A 4832-nucleotide genomic window follows, 5' to 3' on the forward strand; every position below is an offset into this window, starting at 1 on the left:
GGAAGCTCTTGACTCACAGAGGTGTGAGATGTGACTATTGCGGGGTTTTTTTTTAATATTAATCTTACTCCTTTCTAGTTGTCGATTAATAATTTCTTATTTTGTCTTTGTCGTTTACTTGGACTAGTCTTTTAGTACATCTTGGTGGCTCAGCTGGTAAACAATCTGCCTGCCATGCAGGAGACCCCAGTTCGATTCCTGGGTCTGGAAGATGCCCTGGAGAAGGGATAGACTACCCATTATAGTATTCTTGGGCTTCCCTGGTGGCTCAGTTGGTAAAATTTCAGCCTGCAACGGGGAGGACCTGGGTTCGATCCCTGGGTAGAAAGATCCCCTGAAGGAGGGCATGGCAATCCACACCAGTATTCTTGCCTGGAGAATCCCCATGGACAGAGGAGCCTGGCGGGCTACAGTCCACAGGGTTGCAAGGAGTCAGACACAACTGAGCGACTAAGCCCACAGAGCAGGTTTTTGTCCATTTATTTTATTCTTCTGGTCCAGGATGTGTGTTATTTTTTAATTCATTAATTTTTATTTTGGCTGCACTGGGTCTTTGTGGCTGCACGCGGGCTTTCTCTAGCTGCGACGAGAAGGGGCTGCTCTCTAAGTGTGCACGCTTCTCATTGTGGTAGCTTCTCTTGTTGCGGAGCACGGGCTCCAGGGCACCTGGACTTCAGTCACTGTTGCCTTAGCACTGGTTTGTGCATCAGAGAAGCAGGAGGCTTGGCCTGTGGGGAGGAAGTGTCTGAGCTGCCCTGGGGTGGGGTCCGGAAGCCTGGATCGTCTAGCTCAGCTTGGATGTCGGGTTAGGCTGTCTGCGCTCTGAGCACCTTATCGATAAAATATTGGACCTGCCCACTCGCAGGTTTCTGCAGGTCGAATGAGCTAATGTGACGGCCTATTAAGAGGCCCAGGGAGGTAAGGCATTGTTATTATTTGTTATGAAATGTCACAGGCATTCCTGCTGGGTGACTCACGGGGCTTGGAGACTTGGAGAGTTTCCCTTCCAAATAAGGGTGGTATATGGAGCTTCTTGTTGAGAGCCTGCGGGAGCTGGTCTCAAGGCCCTGCTAATCCTACCTAGCCCCCTCTTCTCTTGAAAGAGAGACTGGCCCCAAAGAGAGTGATTCTCGGGTCTTTATTGAAACTGATGAATTGCGTCCCTGAAGTTAATGAGGGCTGCGCCCCCAACCCCAGCATCAGGCAGGTGGAAGGGGCTAAGAGTCACCTTCATGAACATAGGAGGCTACCAGGGCCTGGTTTCTGGGTAAAAAGACAAAGAGAAAGATGGAGAAAGCAGTAACTGAGAGACACAGACTGGTTTTTTGGCCAGGATTTTGGAGGGTGATACTTTCTCCCATTTACTCACCACCCTTTGCAGCAAATTATAGGTAATATCAACACTGCCATTTCACCTTCAGGGCAGATTTGTTTTAAAAGGTGCCCGAACTCTTCTCTCCTCCTAAGTTGCAGTCTTCATGACTTTTCAGGAGATTCAGGCAGAAGAAGAAGACCTCAGGGACTAATTGGATGCTTGCCTGCGTGGTCTGGGCCAGGTGAGGGGTTGGGGCTGCCCTGGAGGCCTTTCCCAGGTAAGTGGGAGAGGCACTTCTGCAGATCCGTGTGATCTGTGGGTGGCAGCTGCCTGGAGGACCTGGCTGTCATCAAGGAGGGCGTCTGCCTCAAGAGAGGGAGATGCAATTCTATTCCCACCTCCTCATTTCACAGGAAAGGGGTTGAGACGCAGGCTCTGAAGCTGGGTCTGTTTGGCTGTGTTATTTCCAGGTCTGTGATCTTTACTAAGTTACTTAACCTTTTCTTCACTCCACTTCCTTATTGCCTTAGCACTAAGCACTATGCGTGTGTGTGTGTGTGTGTGTGTGTATACTCTACTTATCTCGATCTATCTATATGTTAGCTATGATTTTCTGTTACTCTCATTAAAATTTTAACAGTTTGTGACTGTTTAATTTACCTACTTTTATTACATCAAGTATCTATTATATGCCAGGCACTGTCTTGGGATTTAGAGACACAGCAAGGAACAAAAGAGAGTCCTTGTGTTGATGGCACCGATGAAGCAGGGGAGGCAAATAACGAAGACGTGAACAATTCCTGTGCCATCACTTGGTGATCACCAGATCAGTGGACATGAGTTTGAGCAAACTCTGGGAGACAGCAAAAGACAGGGAGGCCTGGCGTGCTGCAGTCCACGGGGTCACTAAGAGTCGGACACGACTGAGCATCTGAGCAACATGTGATGAGCAGCAGAGGGAGAGATGAGAGAATGCTGGGGGTTGCCCTTTTAGATCAACCTTGAGCCACATCTGGCTCACTGTAGCCCATGTTTATAAATAAAGTGTTATTTCAATTCAGCCACGCTCCCTCCCTTGCGTGTTGCCTATGACTGCTTTTGAGTTGGGTGGTTGCCGCAGAGATTATGGCTCCCAAAGGAGACACTATTTACTATCTGGCCTTTTATGGGAAAAGTTTGCCAACCCTATGTAGACATGAGGTTGGGGAGAGCCACTTAGGGAAAGGGAGGAAGTGCACCCCTCCAGTGTCTGTGGGAGGAGGGCTCAAGGCCCCAGAGCAGCAGGCGCCCTGGCCTTGAGGGTGGATGCGCCAGGTGTGGCCAAGGGCGGTGAGGAGGATGGTGGGAGTAGGTGAGGTGGGGATTGCAAGGGTTTGGCTCTTACTCTGCAGGGTTGGAAGCTACAGGCAGCCTGCTGTGCTGACAGACACATGGTGTGTAGATGGTGTGTGTGTGTGTGTGTGTGTGTGTGTGTGTGTGTGTGTGTGTGTGTTGGGAGCAGGGGCAGGGGACCTGTTTGGATGCTGCTGTGCTGACCTGGTTGTCCTGAACCATAGTGACCGCCTGGGGAAGATGAGAAGTGGTCGATTCAGGATAAATGTAGAAGGTGACAGTGCCAGGACTGGCTGATGAGATAAGAATATCGGGGCTTGTTTTTTAATTGAGGAATAATTGACATATAACATTATATTAGTTTTAGGTGTACAAAACATTGATTCAATATTTGTATACACTGTGAAATGATTATCATGGTACATCTAGCTCCCCTCCATCGCTGTACATGGTTACAGAATTTTTCTCTTGTGATGAGAACTTTTATGATTTACTTTCTTAACGACTTCCAGTATTATTAACTATATAGTATTATTAACCATAGTTGCCATACTGTATATTATACGTGACTAATTATTTTATAAGTAGGAGTTTGTATGTTTTAAGTCCTCTCGCTCATCTTGCCCTTCATGACCTCTAGCAACCATCAATCTGTTTTCTGTATCTATGGGCTTTTTTTTTTCTTTTTTGCCCTTTCTCTTGTCTGATTTATTTCACTTAATGGCATAATGCCCTCAAGTTCCATCTATGTTGTTGCAAATGACAAGATTACATTCTTTTGATGGCTGCACAATACTCCGTTGTGTGTGTGTATTTCTTTATCCACGCATCTGCTGGTGGACACTTAGGTTGCTTCCGTATTTCGGCTATTATAAATAACATTGCAGTGAAGGTGGGGTACAGATATCTTTTGGAGTTTATGCTTTTTTTTTTTTTTTGGAAAAATACCCAGGAGCAGAGTTGCTGGATCATAGGGTAGTTCTATTTTTAGCTTTCTCAGGAGGCTTCACACTGTTTTCCATATTGGTACAGTGGCTGTACCAATTTACGTTCCCACAAACAGCGCACAAGGGTTCCCGTCTCTCCACAGCCTCACCAACTCTTGTTATTTCTTATCTTTTTGATGGTAGTCATCCTAACAGGTGTGAGGTGATATCTAATTGTAGTTTTGATTTGTGTTTTCCTTGGTTAATAACATCTTTGAGCATCTTTTCATGTACCTGTTGGCCATCTGTATGTCTTCTTTGGAAAATGTCTATTCTGATCCTTTGTCCCTCTTTTAATTGGTTTGGTTTTTTGCTGTTGACTTGTTTTAGTTATTTCTATATTTTAGATATTAACCCTTTATCAGATGGATGGTTTGCAAATATTTTCTTCCACACAATAGGTTGCCTTTTCTTTTTGTGGATGGTTTACTTTGCTGTGTAGAAGCTTTTTAGTAGGATATAGTCCCCCTTGCTGACTTTTGCTTTTGCTGTCAACTGAGAATCTCTGTTTTTAATGCCTTGGGGAACTTGTTGAGTGAATGAATGAAGTGACTTTCTAGGGCTACTGAGCTGGTCAGTACCCCAGCAGAACTTGGAAACCATGGGCTCCCATGACCCGCTCTGCCCCACGGCTGTCCTTCTAGAGGCTCCAAGGATGAGGGTCCTCCCTGGCACCAGCTGAGTGCTGACCTGTGGACACTCTGGGGGCCATAGATTGCCTGGACACCCAGGGACCATCTCAAATGGGTCTGCCTCTCTCGCCTCCCGTAGTGCAGGCCAAGACTTCCTCTTGAGCAGCCATGGTCTTCAGATCCGCTGGAGGGGACAGAAGGAACTACTGTTTCTCACCCACTCGAAACCCACCTCATTATGCTCCTCTCAGCCCTGAGACCAGACTTGCAGGGGAAAAAGTTGGTGCTGAGTCCTGGAGGAGCGCTCAGGGAGGGTTTTCATCACCTTTAATGATCTAATACCAACAGCAACCTGCTAATAGGTAATCTCCGCATTCCTATATTTACACTAATTAGTTAATATCCATGGAGGGCTTTGAAGGTGCCTGAGCCCGAGATGTATGCCAAGGACAGTGACTCATAAGAAAAGGAGAGACAGCCCAAGTCTTGAAGCCATCACCCACCTTGTGCGTCACACGGGGGCGTCACGAGGGGGCTGCAGGCTCTGACAAGCTGCCTGATGGGTGA

The 4832-nt window shown here is 46.9% G+C and overlaps 1 long non-coding RNA gene across 2 annotated transcripts; it reads left to right on the forward strand.

The window, feature by feature from the left end:
- Positions 1 to 764: 764 nt before the first annotated feature.
- LOC105606284 (uncharacterized) lies at positions 765 to 2375 on the forward strand. 2 transcript variants are annotated; one of them, XR_006061409.1, is made up of 3 exons: positions 765 to 918; positions 1491 to 1785; positions 2012 to 2375. It is a non-coding gene; the product is annotated as an uncharacterized LOC105606284 (long non-coding RNA). The 2 variants fall into 2 exon arrangements; XR_006061408.1 differs by having other exon boundaries at positions 1491 to 2375.
- Positions 2376 to 4832: the final 2457 nt, after the last annotated feature.

Source organism: Ovis aries, chromosome 11 (genome assembly GCF_016772045.2).
Source record: "Ovis aries strain OAR_USU_Benz2616 breed Rambouillet chromosome 11, ARS-UI_Ramb_v3.0, whole genome shotgun sequence".
In the NCBI taxonomy this organism is placed as follows: Eukaryota; Metazoa; Chordata; class Mammalia; order Artiodactyla; family Bovidae; genus Ovis; species Ovis aries.